This window comes from Phasianus colchicus, chromosome 2 (assembly GCF_987193195.1).
Source record: "Phasianus colchicus chromosome 2, bPhaCol1.hap1.1, whole genome shotgun sequence".
Taxonomy (NCBI): Eukaryota; Metazoa; Chordata; class Aves; order Galliformes; family Phasianidae; genus Phasianus; species Phasianus colchicus.
In genome coordinates, this window is record NC_143437.1 from 32,982,457 (window position 1) to 33,003,594 (window position 21,138).

At 38.3% G+C, this 21,138-nt stretch overlaps 1 long non-coding RNA gene across 1 annotated transcript in view; it reads right to left on the minus strand.

Annotated features, from left to right (window-relative positions):
* The window catches only part of LOC149918951 (uncharacterized), a 35,728-nt gene extending 16,969 nt beyond the window's left edge, over positions 1-18,759 (minus strand). The window contains exon 1 of the long non-coding RNA XR_016464675.1: positions 18,705-18,759. This is a non-coding gene — a long non-coding RNA (uncharacterized LOC149918951). The remainder of the gene's footprint in view (positions 1-18,704) is intronic.
* Positions 18,760-21,138: the final 2,379 nt, after the last annotated feature.

Consider the following 21,138-nt stretch of genomic DNA (forward strand, 5'->3'; position numbering starts at 1 on the left):
AGCAGAGCAGCTGCTGTGTACAGGCCGTGGGGTTGATGCACAATAGCAATCCCTTGACTCTTTCCCTTTCAGAAGTGCTAACTACCATCCTAACAGAGCACTCTTCTTCCAAGAACTTCCCAGACTGGATTCAGTAAGTGTGGAAATTCATACTTATGGGTAGATTTAAGAACAAGTCAACGTGCTCTCTATGAGCCTAACACTCTGGGTCATGAAATTAATGGCTAATCTTCAACTGAATTTAAGGCCAACAGGACCAGCTACGAAACAGCTTAAGAATGCAAGACTTTAATTCATCAAAGGGGAAATTTGTCAATGCTTGTAGTACCTATGAATCACATGAGTTCTGTAATTACTGTTAAATGTGACCTCGGTGATGCACACAAATTCAGAAATTTGTATGGGAAAACATCACAGATGTTTGTGAAGAACTGCACTGAAGACTGTAGGCTAGTTCTTCTGTTTTTACCAGCACTGTATAACTGGATATGATAAATAGTATAAACGTAACTGCTTTCATATTTCTGTAGATAATAACATCAAATACTCATTTGTTATTATCCTACTTCTGAAATGTTAATGAAGCATTACGATAAGAACTAATTTTCCCTCTTTAATCTAATCTGAACATAAGAGGTTCAGAACAGCACAATTATTGTGCTAGAGCGTAGATAGAAAATTACTCATTATTACTGATCTCCAAAGTTGAGAAATACAATATTTCCAAAGACACAAAATGTCTAAGGCTATAATTCTTATTTGCAATAATAAGAAATCTACTCAGTATCACTAACAAATTCATCATCATTTCAATACTTTCAGGTAACAAAAACAAAATCATAGAAATAAACTAACAATTTTGCACAGCATTTGAATTTTACTTTCTTTCTTTGTGTTCATTTTGATCTTCACGTTCTGAAGAACTATATTTACATTTATATATAAATATATATATTTATATTCCAAGTATTAGTGCATGAACTCATATTAAAATATATTATTTAGAATAAACTAATACTCTTGCATAGTTAAGACTTCATATGGAAAGACAAAACTTGGGCATATCTTGGTAAAGTGACTTCTGTCAGAAAAAGCAGAGATAGTAAAACTTATCACACACACAAGCTACTGACAGATTTTTGCTCTGTGTCAGATTACTTACTGAATAGTTTTTTGCCATATGCAAATTGATAAATACACTGAACCAAGTATTTATAGACTTAAAGATTTAATATGAAATGTCAGATACCATAGCTAAGATGATTGCTACACACCTCAATGCCTCCATCTGCAGGTACAGCTCCCTGCCCAGGTCTCAAACTAACATCCCTTTTTTTTCTAGTTCATTTTTTAGCCCCAGCGCCATCAGGCTTCTCACATGTTGATATTAATCCTGAAGAGGTTTTAGAGCAACAGACAAGGAGAAAAAAGAAAATGCAGCAACAGAGTGGCACAGGAAAGAGGAATATCCTCACTGAAAGGAGATGCCTGTGGAGCTCATCCTTAGGTGCAATAGGAAGCGTGGTGGAATGACATGCATGAGAAGGAAGCAAGACACCGCAAGGGGTTTGTGCTGTGCTAATGAGTGCCTTGGTAACCAACACTCCTGAGCTCTCACCGCTGCTAATTGCCCCCATAAGTTTGGCAAGCCGTCCATCCCTGCTTTGGTAGGGAAAAAAACTTGCTCTCTACCTCCTCCAAGATGGGAAGCTTCACAAGGAAAAAGGTTCCCCTCCATGCTGCACATTGTTTCTGTGCATTCCCTCCATATTGCTTTCTGTCTGAGTTACGGGCACTTAAAATACCAAGAAACAGAATAAACCATAAATCCAAAGCTATGCCTGCTGATATAGAAGTAAAGGCAAAAAGAGGGCTTTAGGGTCAGCTTGCTGAAGATCATGAGCGAATAAAGAAATTTTCAGGCACTGCTGTGAGTATACAAGGTGATTTTGATATATCCCAAAGGTAAATGTTGAAGGAAATACGCAATTAACAAATATGCTGTTTGCAAATGAAACAGTAGTTTCCAGGATGTGGTAGGATAACACACTTTCTTCCACTCCCAGTGAAAGTATATGGTATGTGGATCCTTAAACATCCAGCTGTCTGCTTTCTTTGCTCCTTGTGTGGTCTGTACTGTAGACAATTGCAGCAGCAGCCAATGCATGGGCATAGCTGAAATATTTTAAGCCTCTGAGAGAATATTGACTCTGGCACAGACAGTACCAATTGTCATTCCTAATCTCTCACCTCCAGCCTCTCCCTTTTTAGAACATAACTGTATTGCACCAGGGAAAACCTTCAAAAACTGAAGCTTGTATGTTCTAAGCGTCACACTTAACATTTAGTGCCTTAGTGCCTGGCAGCTCAGCTCTTCTTGCTTTGCAGTTCTGTGCATGGTCAAGGGCAGATTTCTTGGAAAACTTTACAAAAATGTAGTCACATGAGCTTAAGGAGCACATGAAGCAAGCAGCAAGTAATAAGCTCCCTTGGGAGCAGACAGACAGCATTTAGATAGTTTACAGATGTGACTACCTTAAAAGGTGCTTAGATGGCTGCTGAATCTGCCTTGCCTACAATCAGCATGGGAGTATGTCAAAGACTTGCAAATAGACAGTCCCAGAGAATAAGTAAAATAGGGAGTTTTCACTTGGATCTTCATGTTTAAATTCAGCACTTATCTCCACTGTGAGACACACACACAAAAAAAAAAAATGCTAGTGGATGAGTTTAAAACCCAAGAAGGTTTAAAACTCAAAACCCAAGAAGGTAGTCATCTAAAAATGTGACATGCAGAAAGGAAGAATCATCCATACTTAGAAGTTTCCACCAGCCTTATTAGCTCATTTTCCTCTTTGCTTTCCTTTTCACATTTGCTCCTATAGAAAATTGGCTGCTCTCATATAGAAAGCCCAATTTTTTTTCTTCTTCCCATTCCTTAAAGGATTCTAGTTCTGCTGTAGTGATTGTAATAAATGAAAATCCCATGGAAGTGTGCCATGTAGTCTTCTCAATATATTTCAACAGATGGTAAGCAGTACCATTCTGAACCTCCGCATAAAAATGCCTATATCCTTGGAGCTGTTTTGTAGTTGTGTGGCTTTTTGGTTTGGTGTTATTTCCCAAGGAGCTAGAAGTTACAGCTAAGCAGCCCTTTATGTAATTTTCTTCTATTTTTCCTCATTCTACAACACACACATAAAAAAATAAAGAAGCAAGATTCTCAGATTGAATGAGTTAATCGTGCCCAAAGTTTGAGAATGATGAGGATTTAGATTAACTTGTATCTGTAAGTGTGCCCATTAATTTCCTAAAACACATATGCATTTGCCACAGGTAAGGCAAATTCAGATACCTATTTCTTTCTACATCACTGTACATTGTGGCTAACTCCAGTGGAAGACAGTATAATGAAGATCACATATCAAGATCATCAGATACAAACTAGTAGCAATTACATAGGCAATCAGCAAATGTGATCACTATCTCTTCAAGGGAGCAATTTATAGAAAAAAAAGGTAATATTCACACACTCATAAGGTGACAAGATTAAGAATGACCAAAACTAATGATTAAAAGTTTTGGCTATGCATGGTACTAGGAGCACTTTAAAGCTGAAAGCTGAGCAAGTGATGCCTTTAGTTAAATATTCAGAGGAAAACCCAGAACTTGTTTTGCTGTTACCTGCATTACAGCACCAGCCAGATTTTCACTGAAAATATTAATGCACAACATTTTTGTAATCAAGGACACTTGCAGAAAGATAATGTGTTGCAAAACCATACACAAATACAGAAGTGTGTTTCTGGGAAGTGCTCAGAAGTCTTTTGAAGTTATTGGATGGTACACATCCAGTCAGGAACAGAAGCGCTATTAAAAACCTTATGATATCAACTATATATTTTAAAGAAAATTCTGATTAACAAACTGTGGATTAGCAAGGAATAATAAATACCACATGTAATTTCTACAACTGAAATACACCAGCAGCACTGAATGACTTTAAATGAAACGCATTTAGGAACATAAGACAACATAAAGATTACTCACAAAAGTGGAAAGAAACTGGAGTGATTTTAACGGATTCTTTGCTGTAAAGAAATCCTCCAATTCTTCCAAGGGACTAGTAAACCTCTACTGGTCATTGGTATCAGATGAGACATTATTAGATAAGGTAGTGAAAGCAATGTACCACATAGCCTTGAAAAATGCCTAGGTGCAGAGCAGCTGACCTAAGCAATCTGTTCTGGCCTTACAATCTGTGACACTGTGCCAGCATTTTGAACCTTTATCTTAGCTTAAAAAGAGAAACACATTACTAGGATGCTGGCAGGAGAATTTGGAAGAAGAAAAGAATAAAGGTTCTGTCTAGATCTATTTTTTTGTTTGTTTGCTTCAAGTGTAGCATGAGACTATACTCAATCCCTACCTGGGCACATGTCCTATTTTCTGTAGTAAGAGGCATTTGCCATGGTAATTGCCTCTGTTGAAACTGGTCTATCTGAATAAAATCATTCAGTACGTCTTGAGGAAAAACAAGAACTCCTATAACAAAAAGATTGAACAAGTTGTAGTCCAGTTTTAGTCATTATCATGTAATCAATTACACAGGTATATCATCTTAAAACTTGATCATCTTAAAACTTGATACTTTGACCTTGCTATTCCTATGGGAATATACCTTCGTACTATCAGTCTTAAAATAGTATGAACTCTTTCTAATTTGCAGCTGCAACTGATTTATGCTTGGCTCATATCCAAGTAGCATCGTCACAAACACATCATACAGTTAAACTAGTTCTTCTCAGATCTCAACAGTTTGTTATTGGGTATGCATAGGGGAGACAACCATCTTCTCCATCTCTACTATAGCCATTATTTTACTTCGCTAAGTCAACCTCTTTAGATTTATTCTTCTTAAATGTGCTCTTCCAGAAGTTCCCTCCAACTACTAAGATCCTAGCATAGACTCATGTCATTAGATTCAAGGTGTATGTTCTTGGTCCATTCCTGTCTACCCCTCGGATTCTCAGGATGATGCTGTGTCTCCATACAAGGTTCCACTACTGCTTTACACTACAGGTACTTCCTGTTTGTGACAGCCAGTTTCACTTATCACACTCCTGTCTTTTAAATCAAGACCATTATTTGAAATAATAAATAAAATCTGCCCTGAGACCAGTCCTTGAGGAAATTGTCTAGTAACCTCTTTCACCTTGATCATTTCCCTCCCAGCAGGACTCATTGTCATCTCCCATTTAGAGAGCTCCTTACCACATCTCAGTTCCTGTAATAATTTCCATCTTCATCATTTTATCATTTTAACTAATAATTTCCCATGTGAAACTGCATCAAATGCTTTGCTCAAGGTCAGAGAGATTCTATCTACTGCTTTTGTCTACAAAATCATCTTTTTTTTTTCTCTAGATGCATGAATGAAGATTCTTATCAACCTTCTTTGATAAGACAGGCATCAGTATAGCCTGACACAATGTGCCTTTGACCAATACTTATTCCGTTTTATCCCCCTTTCCATTTATCTGCAGGGTTTTAATTAGCGTCTCTTTCAAAATTTCTCACATAATCCTTGCACACAAGTGAGGTCAGCAAAGCTCATAAGCCACAACAAGATATTTAAAATCCCTTAGAAGATAATGTGAAAATTAAGACAAAGTGTTAATGTGGATTTGATGTGTCTGTGGAGGATGATCCTAGATAGCTTAACTCCTAACCTTTAAAGTTATGCACATTCTCCCTTTCTCTAACCATAGAAAATGGGAAATAGCATTATCTGATACTAAGTGAAAAAAACATCAGCAAAAAGAAGTAAAATTATAAGATACAGCTCTACCAATTCCCCAGCCCTTTTCCTGCAGAGTTGTATCTATCTATCATCCATAGCAGATCCATAGGGAAGAATAAAACAAGGACAGCCTACGGTGCTGCTTCCATGCTAGTCTCTCTCAGCTTCACAGGTTTGTGGCAAAGGAATCCTTGAGCCAACGTAAACAGTATCTATTTAATAGTCCTTTACTGGATTTTCCTTACCAGTTTTCTTTCCACAAATCAGTTTAAGCTTCCTGCAACCACAATGCCTATGAAGTGCCACCCATTTGTTTGTTTTGAGTTTATTATGAACTGATTTCCCTTGATGCCCCTTAAGTTTTTTTCAGTAGGACAAACATGGAACCATCGTCCTACTTCACCTTCTCCACACCATGCATCCTCTGTTTTGCACCTCATGTTCACAGAGGCATTACCTGTGTGAAAGCCAGTGCTTAACTTCAGGCATCTTCGCTTCCCTTTCTCTTTGCTTCCCCTTACCATCTTCCTGCTTCCTGAAATTATTCTCTACCTCTGCTCAAAGGACTACAGCTGTCTACAGCTGACTACAGCTACTACAGGGAGACAGCTTTAAGATCTTACAGGACAAAGGTGAGCATGTCTTTCTCAGACCAAATGTTGCCGGCTAACTTAGACTTCCTTGTCCCTGCAGAAAAAGCTGACCATTTAGCACTTTATGGGCTTCTATTTTTTTTAGATGTCTACTTCTAATTCAGCAGATAAGAACCAAAGGAACCAGCAAGTTAGCACTTGACACCTGCAGTATTTAAATCCTTTTCAGGATTTTGCCCTCACACATGACCCTGAGGCCATTTGTAAAATCTTTTCTATTTAACTTTAATTTCTGCACAAGATGATTGTTCATTTAACCAATGTAATTACCCAATTAAGGGTGAATCATCCCTCCTATTTCGCAGATTTTTCATTCAGAAAGTCCAACTGAGCCAACGCCTCAGGTAGAAGAGCCCAATCTCACATTCAGCTCAGGAGACCTCCCAAAACCCAGTTTAGAGAAGAGCAATTCTATAAACAGGAGGATAAAAACTGGGATATTTTCTGCAGTTCCCAAGAGCACACGCACCCTCCTAGAGGCTCCAACATGCTGCAGCATGGCCCCAGCCTGGCACCCAGGCCAGAACTTTCTTATTCTATTTGGAGGAAAGGGAGAGGTTGCATCATTTCAGTGCAATTAATTTGAAGATAATAAACCTACTGTGAAAATTCCATGGGAAGGGGAAACGCTTGCTTTTAGTACTTTCATTGGAAAACAAAACAAAACAAAACAGGGCATTATTGACTGTTTATTTCAATGTCACATATGCTTATTAACTTATTTGAACATTAATTTTACTGAGCCATTAAATGAACATTTGTTTCCCTATTGTGTTGAGGTAAGAATTATGTTAATTTTGTGTACACAGTGAAAAAAGTGAATGCAGTTCTTTTTTTTTTTTTTCTCCTGTGTTTACCATGAGCACATACATGCTTTAGGTTTTTACCTTTCCTCAGAAAGGATGTCTTCTGACTATGCACATAGGAATTATTCTTAAGTTTAAAACTGATTTTAAAAAGCATTCTGTATAACCAGTACCTTGAAGCCATGCAGAGCTTCAAAGCTGACAGTACATCTTAGCAACGTACCCTGTAACATTTGTTTTTCTAAACTGTGGTCTTTTTTGAAGAGCTTTTGCCTGTGATGCACTTTTCTGGCTTGTGGTTTTGTCCCACAGCTGGTATCACAAGAGAACATTGCCCTCTGGTGTCACAAACTGTGGCTTTGTCTTTTGAGGGTTCTCCACATACATTCTCTCTCACCCTATTTTTCCTCTTCCACTTTCACTGCACTGACAGCCAGAGCTGTAGCTCAAAGGCATAAGACAGCAGAGTGTGTGGAAGAGGATCTTTCCGTGTCTACAGGGAAATTTTTGCACTCATATAACAACTCCCATGAGTAAGGAAATAATCTTTTTACACTATTTTACAGAAAGCTCAAATGAGATCCCTTTAGGTTGGGTCACAGCTTATTCTTTCTGACTAATCAATCAAGTCACTTATTCATCCTTTTGAACAGGTAAGCTTTTGGGGTTTAAAGGTGAATATTAGAATTAAAGCTAGCAGAATACTGAAGCAAAGATGTTACTGACTTCATTACTGTTACCAGAATTTTTCCAGTCATTATCAAGTTCTCACTGATGGACTGAAGCGCCTCGCCTGCACTTGGGAACAGCAATGAGATCTAACTAATTGTAATGGGCTTGCCCCTGAGCACATATCAGCACACTAAGACAAAGAAAAAAAGAATAAAAAAGTGGTAAGGAAACCAAGAAATACAAATCACATGCAGAAAAGCAAAATGGTACATGGGCATTAAGTGTTGGAGGCTAGTACCAAAAGAGACAGGAAGAATTGTTGTTTAGGTATCTGAAAAGGGGTGGGAATGATGTAGTGGGAGCAGCACAGAGTTTCAATCTGCCTGGCCAGCATTGGAGGCTCTGCTTGTAGATCATTTGCACAGAGTAAAATATACAGACAAGAAAAAAGGATAGATTATTTTCCCCAGCTCTTAAATGCCAATATATTTTTCCATTCAAATATGCCACGAGTTTATTAAAGATGTTGTTTTCAAAAGGGTATTTACCACAATGCATATATCTTACTGCCAAATAATTTGTCCAGTCAAAATGCTTCGACAAGTTTTTTTCTACTAGTGACTGATGGCTCTAATAGACAATTCCACTATTTCCATCAGTGACTTGCAGCTACTCTCAAAATCACAAGCTGTAATATATGTGTACCAGTAAAACAAACACTGAAGGCTTATTGTAAAAGTGGCCAGATGGTGCTGCTCGTAATTTGCTGACTGTAACTCTGGGTGCTGCCTAATTATTACTTACTTTTGCTTACTATTTACCTACACAGTGAGATCCTACATCTAGTTTTAGACTGCTAGTAACCACTGACCTAGGTTCAGCTCTTTGAAGAACCATTTATGGACAATGGAAACATCTCCAGGGGCTACTTCTCTCCTTTTACCCTAGATACCACAGGGAAGCACTCCTCTCTTTCATTAAACTAAAGATAATTAGCTAAGAACAGTCACATTGACTTGCATTTGGAGATTTCTTTCTGTCCTTTAGTCTCTTCCTCAAATGTGCATCTCCCTATTTGTAAATTGTCTTTGCTGTCAGAACTATTGAAAGAGAGAAAGTAGAAAGCTGAGAACAGACAGGAAGATCACTTTAGAGAAATTAATTACATTAGAGAAATTAAACTCACTACAAAACAAATTAGAGAGGAAATTCAAGCTAGACTTCTTGGGAAGAGATTACAGGGGAAAAAAAAGAAAAAGTATTTTTCTGTTTCTAAGGAAAAAGCATGTAGATAACAGAAAGAAAACAAGTTCCAACAATCTTTTGAGGTGATTTAGAAGGAAATGGAGAGAGAACCTGATAAGAAAAGATGGCAGTGAAGCCAGGATGCAGTCTGCAAGCACTTTCCTATGAGGAAATTTTTACAGAGTGCAGTAATAAAGGTGTGGTAGATGTGATTTTTTTTTTTTTTTTGGTGCCATTAATGTCTTTGCCAATGCCTGCTTACAATTCCCTTGTACAGTGCCAGCACAGGCTTTTGGCAAATCTACACCTGACCAGAACAGTCATGTACAGATCTGCAGAACACAACTTCTGTTTTCTACGTTATTTCTAAAATGGATCTTAGGAGGATCTTTGGAGGGCTTTGTAACAAAGCTGAAATTATATGTTGCAGGCTATGCCACTTCAGCCTGGGTGTGAAATTCAACAATAATCTGAAATGTAGATCTCTATGGAGTCACAACATAGACAAATACTGCATTGGCAAACATCATTCAGAACAAACTGCTGACCAAATAGAGAGCAGCTGAAAAAAAAGGGGAAACAGTCTTACTGAAATTAGTGACTATGTTCCCATACCAGAGACAACACTTTCATTTTGCCCTTTGGATTTATTTGCACTTGCATGTGGCATACATGCTAGGCCTGGTAAGTCTTTTCATTTATTACTTTAAAAATAAAAATAAAAAAATCTCTAAAATAAATATTTCAAAGAAAAATTTAGACATAAATTATTATCCATATGATGGAAGGTGATGATTTGTCCTATATGTCAGAGAGCCAAACTTTTTCTACACTTCAGTTTTTCTTGCCATGTATTTCATTACTTTTCCTTATTTTTTAGGCTCTCCAATAAATCTAGTGATACTGGTACTTGTCATTCTTCAAAATCTGATGAGCTGCCTTTTTGATTGCACTGACATGAGTTCATGCCTAACGCTACCACCATCAATGAAGTAGCAGTAATCTTTGGTGATCTACATGATCACCATATTTATCTCCAAGCACGCTGTTAGAAAACATGATTGGCATCGTATTAAATAGAACTGTTTCCTCTTCACTCCTGAACAGCTGTTTCCAGAGACTGGTTATTCAGTGTTTGCAAATTACTCCTGAGAGCTACCATCCTTCTGGCTAAAGGCAGCTCTGGAGCCTTAAACTGTTACATGAGGTAATCTGCAGCCCAACTGACTTCCTCTTTCCTCCCTTTACTTGTTTACTAGATTACAAGTTTGAGTACAGGCAGATCATACATGCCTGAGAATAGGCACATGTGGGAAGAAATTCCACAGAGATGAGTAGCATTTATTTTTTCAAGGAAAGTAATAGTGAGGTCGATCCAGACTCTGTTTCTGGAAGTGAATTGCAGGATCAGCCCTATCAGACTTCAGTCTCAGCAGCTCTTCTTCACAAACAGTGTGTGTACCCATCTGTAATTTTTTTTTATTTCTGTTTTTACCTGGACAACTGATAGAAAGAAAGCTCTCACAAGCAAAGACAGCACCTGGCACAGTTCAGTGCAATCAGTGCTAAGGCTTTAAGCTATATTTTACATGGAAATAATGATTGGTAAAGGAGACGCAATTAGCTAAGTAAAATTTTTCCAGAAAATCTTCTTCCCTAGCGTGACTTTCAGTTCAAGTATTCACTGGATTCTTTTAATTCCACAACTGTCATGGAAGCAGCCCTACAGTTATTTTTTTTATTTTAGAGTTTCTCTGGCATTCATCAAAGTGTTCTCCATACAAGACAATGGAAATCACAACTATCTGGTGTCTCTAGGACACTCAGGATTGAACCATCCCCAATTACTTGAGCCAGACCCTGCACAGCTGCACCCACCCCATGCAATCGTGCCAGGTGACTGCGGCTCCTTCTCGCTGAGTGTCAGAGCCAGTGCGGCCAGGGCTCCTTTTGGAGCCTGCTCCACATGCTCTGCAGCTAAACCCTACAATCAGGACCAATCATTTCCTGGGACTTCTCTTGCCTTTCTGTCAGCTGCTGAAAGGAGATGAGATAACGCCCACTCCCACCATAAGTTCTCACTGGTCTACTGAAAGCAGTGGGCCCAAATCTCAACATCAGTTGATAGGGAGTAATTATTTTCAGAGGAGCTACACCCATGTGCATAACAGGCAGATCCAATTGCCTTCCAAAAACTGAGACCTATTACTCTTTGATAGTGCCCGTTTAATGGTTACTGTTGTTAGTTAGTTAGCATTACCAACACACAGCCTATTCTTCAGCCCGTTGCTGAATTCAGAGTGGTCTGCTGAACCAAAGCCACCATTTCAAGCACTGATCCATAAAGAAATGCATGAGCTTACAGCAGGCTGCTTTTTGGGAAAACCTAGTTTTCATCTCTTGTTTAGAGTAGTTTAGAGATGTTTTACGTGTTGCAATATTCAATCAATGCAATTAAAACAAAAACAATGTCATCAATCAATAGATACATTCATTACGTTCATCTTAATATTCAATGCCTGTTCCAGTGACACTTTATTCTGTCTTCTGGTAACATTGCTTATGAGATGTCATGATGTCATCATGAAACAGAGAAAGAAGGAAGCTGCTTCACTGGATTCTGAAGCAGTGTAAAATAACAAGAGGTTTACACTAACTTTACAAAAAGAAAAAAGAAAAAAAGCATTGCTGGTTGCAATTCTCCCCATGTTCAGCAAACCATGAAATAACTCTATATCAAATTTCTGGCACTTGAAAACAGGAAAGCAATCCGAAGACAGAGGCCTTCTGGCAATGTCTTGTCACAGACACATCCAACCTGCAGCCCGTGGGCCGCACGCAGCCCAGCACAGCTTCCAATGCATCCATCCCTGCAGTTGGGCCATTATGGCTGTGGCTCAGCCCTGCTGATCAGCCCAGCCCAGCCCAGCCTGGGAGCAAACAAACAGTGGTGTCCTATTAATGCTGTCTGGGCTGAAACCAGGGCATGAGGAAGGCACCATGCAGTGCCAAATCAGGTCATGATAAATAATTGTATGCATTTTGATTCACTGGCTAAACACAGTCCTGTGAACAGCAAAAACAATACAGTCTGGCTTTCCATTCCAATAAAGGAATTTGAGAACAGGTTTCAAGACTGCCAGTAAAGTCATCATATTTGGGGTATATTTGCAACTCCATTTTCAGTCAACATAAGTACATCACCCATATGTTTTCAAATGGAATGCATAAATTTGCAATCATTCACCCTAAAAATCTGACCATGTCTCTACTTCTATAAGATCAATTGTACAAGAGAAAAACATTCTCAGCTTCACAATCACTCGTTTATGTCATTGCTTTTTGGCAGTGTGTGCGTTTGTGAACAAATATTTTCAAAGATGAAGAAAAGAAGGAATAAAATTCCATCAAAAATCTCTGACAAACAAACACCTTGAGAACTCACTACGAGTTGCAGCCACTGCTATTGAACCAGCCCAATGTGTTAGTTTCACAGGAACAGGGACAAGTATCCCACTAGTTTTATGTTTTTCGCATTCTTGTTTTTTTTTGTTCGTTTACTTTAATAAAAAATGTTAAATACTAAAATAAGTTCTGTTACTTACGTACATTACCAATATATATTTTAATGCTCCAAAAGTAATGCCTCCTGTTTTATTATGTTTACCCACGATGTCAGTTGCTGGTACAGCAGCAGAGGTTGAAATTTCCCACTCTGTTACATTTTGTTGCTGTGCAACAGATGGCAGCAGAGGGGATGCCCAACAAAATGGCACCTGACATATAAGTGCATATGAAACAAAGGTGTGTCACTGAATTCCTCTGTGCAGAAAAAAAATGGCACCCACTGACATTCATCAATGCTTGCTGAATGTTTCTGGAGGCCAAACAGTGGAGGTGGGCACAGTAAGGGGAGACAATGAGAGTGGGTCAGCTCCGCTGGTGCAGATTTTTATGAGTGCACCATGGAGACTCTCATTCATTGCTGGTGAAAATGCAAAGCTAATGGTGGTGGCTGTGTTGAAAAATAGTGATTTGTAGCTGAGAATTTGCCCTACCAGAGTTTTTATGTTCTTTGTATCAGTTGTAGTTTCCATGGAAATAAATAGGAAGCATTACTTTCAGAGCAACCTTTGGATCTGCATCCCAAGACAGTTCCTGCTCATTCACTGTGGCCCAGGTAAGCCAAAAGATTGAACACCCATTAGACTCTAATGGAAAGGTGAAAGTGCTGACATATGGGACTTCCTTTCTTCCCCCCTCCCTCTATTCAGTTGTTCACACTGAATCAATGTAAAAATTTTCCAGAGCCTAGATCAATGGAAATATAGAAATTAATTGTTGTAGTCACCTCATTACTCAACTGTCAGTGTCAAAAGATGTTTAGCACTACTATAAGAGCAGCAGCAGCGTATGATTTCAACAATGCAGATAAGTACTTTAAAATCACAGTGCTGCTGAGCCAGGTGCCATGCGCCACCATACAGTTCAGGACTACCCTGACCTACAGAGCTGTAAGTCAGTACACCAGTTTTCAGAGACATACACTTCCTCCCCTTAATCTCTTGTGCAAAATGGAGAGAACCCTGCAGCATTTCCTCCCAAGCTCCAGCGCTGAGAGTGGGTACCTTCTGTCACCTCACAAACCAAAAGACACCTGAGCTACATGCTCAGGACTTCTTTCAACACAAAAATCTGCAGATCACATTTCACCAGCAGTGTCTGGAACACCTGATTCACTGCTGTTCAGTGGTGAGCTGATAAACTTGTGCAAAAATTTTTCTCCAGTGAGAAAAACTTCTGTACCAAACTTAAAGGATCTATAGTTTGTTTTTTTTTAAAAAACTAAAGATTATTTCTAACAGTTAGAGAAATACAAAACATCATGATGTTTGCTGTTAGTATCTCTTTGGTGGGAAGAATGTTGCACAGGGCCAAGTAGGCTGCTTCCCAGATTTTTTCAGTCTGTGTGCTATTGGAGATAGGGAGGGGTCAACACCTCCATGCTACTGGTTTCTGTGGGCAGCATACATATGGGACATCTGTCTTACACAAACAGTCCAAACAATCCCAGAGAGCAGTAAGTCAGAAAAAGACCACACATGGTATAATGTAAAAGTTATAAAATATTTAAGCCTGACTCTTCATCATTACATCTAAATTTCCAGAAGACTACTATGAATAAAATTTCATCATACCACTATGTGGCACCAGCAAGTATGAGAACAGCTGTGTGTCTACAAAGCTGCTGGATGCATTGCTTCTGAGAAACATTGTCTGGGCTGGAAAAATCCACCTCACTACTTGTAAAAGTTCCAGCATCAAGAGTTGAAGTATAAAAGTGATTTGTTTGTTACGTGTCATGGCAAAATGATAACATCCTTCCATGATAGCACTGCCTTGGTAGTTTCATCTTCACATTTCTCAACTGCATATAGTCTCAAAATTCTGCGTAGCTTCCAAAGGTGAAAGGAAGTTTAGCTCTCTGCTCAGATACACAACACATATCTGTACAGACTGGCATAGAAATAAAGAGAAGGTACTCTATTCAGAGCAGAAAGATGAACAATGAAGAGGCAAAAGAAAGGGAAACACTCTAGGTTATGAAGAGTTAAGGAGTTAAAGATACATGAACCTAACACAACCAGGAAAAATGCTCTTTGCACTGCAGCAGTGGTGTTAAAGTTGAAGATGTGGCTATGGAGCCACACCAGGAAATGCTAATGTAAGCTAAAAGAGTTATTGCTTCACTTGGAAATTCCTCCCCAGATAATAAAGATTAATACGCTCAGAAAAGTGCATATAATGTGTACAAAAGTGCTATCGTAATTAAAAACAGTTCAAGTCCTCCTAAGACAAAGGATGTTCTGTTTCACCAAAAGTTGAGTAATACTTCAGAAGCGGAGATCAGGCCTAAGCTACAAACAGTAAGTTTTATAAACTCACAACTATCAGAGCTTTCTGTACCAGATGGAACATTTTAAAGTCATGTGCCAAAATGATCTACATTGAGTCGCTGTTAAATTGGTACTCAGACATGAAAAGCCTTAGATATGGAGTTCCCAATGCTAAAGTTCTTTTTCCTCAAGAAAGTTTCTTTGGTCTGTCTCTAATAACCTTGTTCTGCAGACTCCACTTTCTCCCTATTCTTCTCTGCCTACAACACTCAAAATACCAGTCGAAAAGGAATTTTGAGTGTCTATAATTCACTGCAGAAACTTTTCAGACTGCAGGAGAGACAGATGAGACACTAACACTGACAGCATCAACAAAATAAATCCTTCAGCACCAATAAATTTTATCAGTGCTTGTTTATAGAGTTTGGGTCTTTTTTCACCTGTCCAAACTGATGACAACTTATCAAGATAACGCTACATAGGTTTGATAGTATATTTGCTGGCTGACAAATCTGTATTGCCAAATGAAACTTTAAACTCATGTAAGAAAGTAACCAACATGTCTCTTTGCTCCTTCTGCTAGCCACAAACCACAAAATGGACAGGGAATGCCTCTGTGCTGAGTTGCGTACCTCATTTCTAAAACCTTCAGAGCAATATGTAACTTTATATCTTTCTCAGTTACAGCTCCCAAATCCAGTTTCTAACTCAGACAGATAAAGAACCTTAAAACGACATGTAGCTGTTTCCCTGTAGGGGTAGGAGGACAAGCTACCAAAAGTTTGTAGAGATGCAGATGGGCTGATGTGGATGGATGATTATGTTTGTGGCAGTTGAAATCTCATGAAATTTCCATGAGAGAGGAAACAGACATGATTGCTACTGTGTTCTACTTTGTGCTCTCTAGTCTATATTCTCCTTCCTTGGACTGGCCGTTTTTCTGCATAGAAAAATCCTCTTGAAGAAGAACCCTTCTTTTGGGTTATGTACAATGTCCTGAGGCTGGACTTTAAAGAAACTTTTTGGTACAGATGGTAAGACTGAAACGCTAGTTCAGAACCTTAATGATTAGCCTTACATCTTCTTGAAAGTGAGTTCAGAAAGCTGTCTCATTTTTATTTCTCTGTGGGGAACAGAGATGGCACAACGCCTGTAGTCTGTGATGAATGTTAGCAATGTAAACTACTTCAGTATCTAATGTCTTTGGAGGATTCATTTGCAGATTTTCATGCTTTGGCTAAACACAGCCAGGAATCATCTGCAGCTAAACTTTAACATCTTCAACACTTCCTCCTGTGGTAAAACATCCCTGTGACTGAAAGCAATTAAGCTGCTGAACAGGGAAAGAAAGAAACATGTCTGTCACTCTTGGTGCTAGGGGATATGACAGCATAAACTTCCGAAAATCATCCTCTTCTGCTGAAGTTGTGGTCACTAAAAATTAATACTAACTGGTTTTGAATATTCTCTGGTATTCGAGATGGAAAAATTTCCCATCAGAAAGTACCAGTTTAACAGCACTAAATACTAAATATAATACATGCTTCCAAACAAACAGTCCATAGAGACAGCTGACATTGATGTGCTTATGCCCATGAGGTAGACAGTGTCCTTAAGAAGAGGGGCGGAGGACTAGCAAACCTGGTGCACAGCTGAGACAGAACTTGCTCCTTCCCCAGCCCCAGATCATAGAAAGGAGAAATTTATTCAATGCCAAAAGCAAACTGTGGCACCTCATTGAGTATTACAGTGTTACTGTGGGAAATAGGGCTCATGTTAAAGAACTGCCTGAGAAAATCTCCCCAGAGAGCATTGTCTATTTAGCAGGAGGAGTCCCTAGAGCTAATTCCCAGAGCTTAGGTTCTCCAGCAACAAGCAAAAGAAGTGAAACTCTTCTGGATCACAGGCTTCAGAAATTGAAGAAATAAAGGGAACTGAAGACGTAGTAATACTGGAGTAATAAAAAGGGATTTGACTCATCATTCATCTTTCTGACAGCTACATGATTATATTGCATGATACCGTGCCATTTATGCTGTGGCAAAGATCCCTGCAGTGAAAAGAAACTACCTGCTTCAGGTTGTTACATGTAAATAGAAAATAAATAAAAGTAACGTTCACAATTTGGGGAGATGCACTCATCAGAATCTCTTTCAACATTCACCTTTTTCCCTTTGTTCTTCCATTTAATTATTACACCTTTACATCTAAATGCACTTTTCCTGATTACTTATTTGGTTGATTTTTTTTTTTCTGTAATCTCTATTAAGGTAAAGTATTTTAAGAAATGGGTGGTTACTAGCATTCCAGAGGCAACATGTCTACTAAACTAACTTCAACAAAGACAAATGATCTCTTTTATGGATGAGAGAGAGCATGAACTCTCCTTTATATAAGCACATACATCTATAGGACTAAGCTCATTACAATAATTTATTATAAATAATAGATAAAGTTCATCATCCTAGCATCAAATGGCTATTTAATTAACTTATTTAAATTTAAAATTCACTGAATTTTTTATTTTATTTTTTGTATCTTGGCTGGAGAAAAATATATCACAATTATAAAAACACTCAGAATAGAGATTTTCCTATGTAGTATTTTTCAGCAGTGTTGCCACTAATTTCAAAGGCGAAGAGTTTTGATGGATATTCTGTTTGTTTGTTGTTTTTTTTTAATGCAAACCAGACACAAATAACAAAGGCCTAAAGGCAAGCAAATAAACCTCTAACGGTAGTTAGGTAATTTCAGGCAAAATTATGAGATTATTTTCTTAGCAAAGTAATGGCAAACACTTGTTAACATACCTCTCTCCTTATATTTAATCAAAACCACTACATTTAACAAAAATTCTTGCCTTGTTCCATATGACTCAATGAGATGGAAGATGAGGAAAGTGACTGTCAGCATTGTGCTGCTTTGCTCCCTTGGCTGCCAACAAACATGCCAACCTCTTTCTAGCATGGCAGCCTCGGGGGGCTGTGCTACCTGCAGAGAATCACTGCAGGAGGGCCACACTGGGTGACTGATCCATCCCAGCAGTGCTCTGTGCATAGGAAAAAGAAATAAGCTCTTAAGGCATAGAAGATTACTTTTCCACATGGAACAGTACATAAACTTTAACGTCTCTGTATCTGCAAAAAGTTTTTTAAAAATTTGATTCAGGATGCCACAGGAAAGCTAGGGTGTGGTAACCAATCTATTATGCCTAAATCAGGCTGGTTGATAGACCAGAATTCTGCCACCTTGAAGAGAGATCAGTTAAACAGACACAAGTGTTTATATAGAACTATATAGAGAGAAATGTATACACGTGTACACACACATACACATGGATCTCTCAGAAGGCAATGCCTCCTATTTTATATATTTCCATTGAAACTACAACAAATAAGAAGAGCATAATAACGATATTTGATAGAGCAAATTCCCAGCTACTAAACCCTGTTTTTCAACAGTCATTGTTGGCAAATTTGTGCAGATGAGCTAATCAGCCACTGCTGAAAAACACCACCCACTACTTCATTGTGCTTACATCCACTGTTTGGTTTTCAGAAACAGTAAGCAAGTGTCAATGAATATTAATGGGCGCAATATTTTTGTAAGGAGGAATTCACTGACGTACCTTTGCCTCATACACACTTCCCTGCCAGGTGCCATTGTGTCAAGCTGCTCCTCTGCCACCATCTGTTACATAGCAACAAAACGGAGTGGAACATCATTGGGAAGGCTCAACATTTACTACCATACCACCAACACTCGCCTCTGATGTCATGGGTTAACATAAAAAACAAACAAACAAAACAAAACAAAAAACGGGAGTCATTAGTTTCAGAGCAGCTATTGTATATGCAGTGTAGTAACTTTGTCCATATTTCCATTGCTTCTGTAATCTTGGTTTTGAGCTACCTGACATTTTAACATGGATAGTTGATGATAAACTGGGAGGTATCAGCATCTGTTTAAAGAATAATTCTTCTCTGTGCTCTGGAGGAGGCAGTGAAGAAAGGAAATGACTTAAACTAGCATTGGATGCTTTCCACATGGAGAAAGAATAGTCTCAAAACTAGATAAAGGTTTCTAATTACAAGTAAATAAATTCATAGACTAGATGTCAATAAAAATAATGAGAACACAACATCCTAAACAAACTGAAGAAAAATGAAGAAAATCTTCTGACAGAACTATGCAGCGTGGTAAACCATGAGAGAAAAGAGCTGGACTTCGTCTTACGGGTCTCTTGTAGTTCTAGGAGTGAGGCTCCTAAATGTCAGTGTTGACTCAGAGATACAAAGTTGTGTCAGGAAGGGCAGCAGAGACAGCTCTCTGCCTGCACCACGGGGAACATCTCTCTGTGCTTGCTGTTCCCTATAACCATTCCTCATGCATTCATCACTACCTCGATAAGAGATCAGGCTTGAGGGAAAGTGAAAGTTTGACTGAAGATTCCATAGCCATCCTTGCATTTTTTTTTCTTCTGCCTCTGTAAAAAAACTCTGTTCTGCCTTTCTAAAGCTGGCTAAAAAGTGCCCACTCTTCATAATTGAAAGTAGGAAGAAAAATAGTACATGGAGTCTGTGTCCAGTCTTTTGTTTTCATTTCAATTACTGAGACAAAATTTTCTGGAAAGGGCAGCATCCTGGGCAGTGCCCCAGTGCCCTGCCTTGGGTCATCAGGAACAAGCAGAAATAAAAGCTGCATTCTGCCACAAGGTCAAACTTGCTGAACATTGCCTCTGTCTGGATACAGAACTAGTAGCTGTGACCACTTCCTTTTCCAAAGGTGCCCATTTTTCCCATTTTGCTATATATCTACTTTTACTGTAAAAGTACTATGTTGATATTCATGAAAATGTTTTGCCTCAGGAGGCCTATTGAGGGATTTATTTTTTTATTGTACTATCACACTTATTTAAATATTATTTAAATTCACATCTCATCATCCAAACATGACAGAGCCTACAAGGGAATATATGATATAGAGCAAGCTAAAGTGATTTTCAATTTTTAATCCTTCTCTTCTCATACTAAACAAAAAGGATGAATGTGTCTTCAGTAAGTGAAACATTGCTGTGGCATTATTAATTTCCAGATGGTACTAGCAATAACTGAATGAGTTCATATCTCTGATGTAACTCCCATCGCATTAATGGCACTACACCAGGCATTAAATCTGCACAAAATCTATGCAGGTCAAACACAGAAAACTATGGTGATGTGAGTTTACTGTACTCATTAAAAAATAAAGAACTGAAACTTCTAAATTTAGACAAATAATTTTATAAACCATCACACTAGCATGCAATACACTTCAGTTATGTATTTGATATACTAAGCAGCAGCACGTAATTGCATACTGTTATTTCATTACAACTAAACATAGAATCTTACATACTGTTATCTGAATTAAGCTATATTATATTCCCATTCATAGTACAGAAAACATATCTAGGCTAAATATTATGAGGTGTGGGGTTTTGGTTTGGTTTGATTTGTTTGTTTTCTCTTTACTGGACATGAAAGATGAAATAACCATAAAAACAGTAAAAGAAGCTGGAGCTTAGGTAAAACATCTAAATCACTGAGTTTCATATCACTGACACCAAAAACTGCATGAGGGTGTAAAACATAATAAGTCACAGACATGGAATGCAAAATGGAAGTGATGGTCACAGAGCAATGAAAATACATCTAGATTACAAGAAAAAGCATCAGCAGCATGGAAGTTGCACCCCAGAGATACAAGTAATTACAGTGCCTTTAGCAATAATAGTTGACAAAGTTACCGTTATTGGTAATACTTCCAAAATTGTTTTTCCTCGCAATTTAGAGCATTATTGGTATTATTTTCTCTGCTAAAACAGGTAACATTGCTGAAGACAGCCTGAGAAGTCATGTTTAGTTTGAGAAAACATTCTATTTCACCCAACCCCCAAAAATCCAGCTGGGCAGAGTTCACAGCAAATTCTGCAAGTCAGAGGTAAGCTGGTCTGGATGAAAAGCCATTCCTGCACAGCCTTTAGAAAAGCCTGCAGATATACAATAATGACCACCATGAAT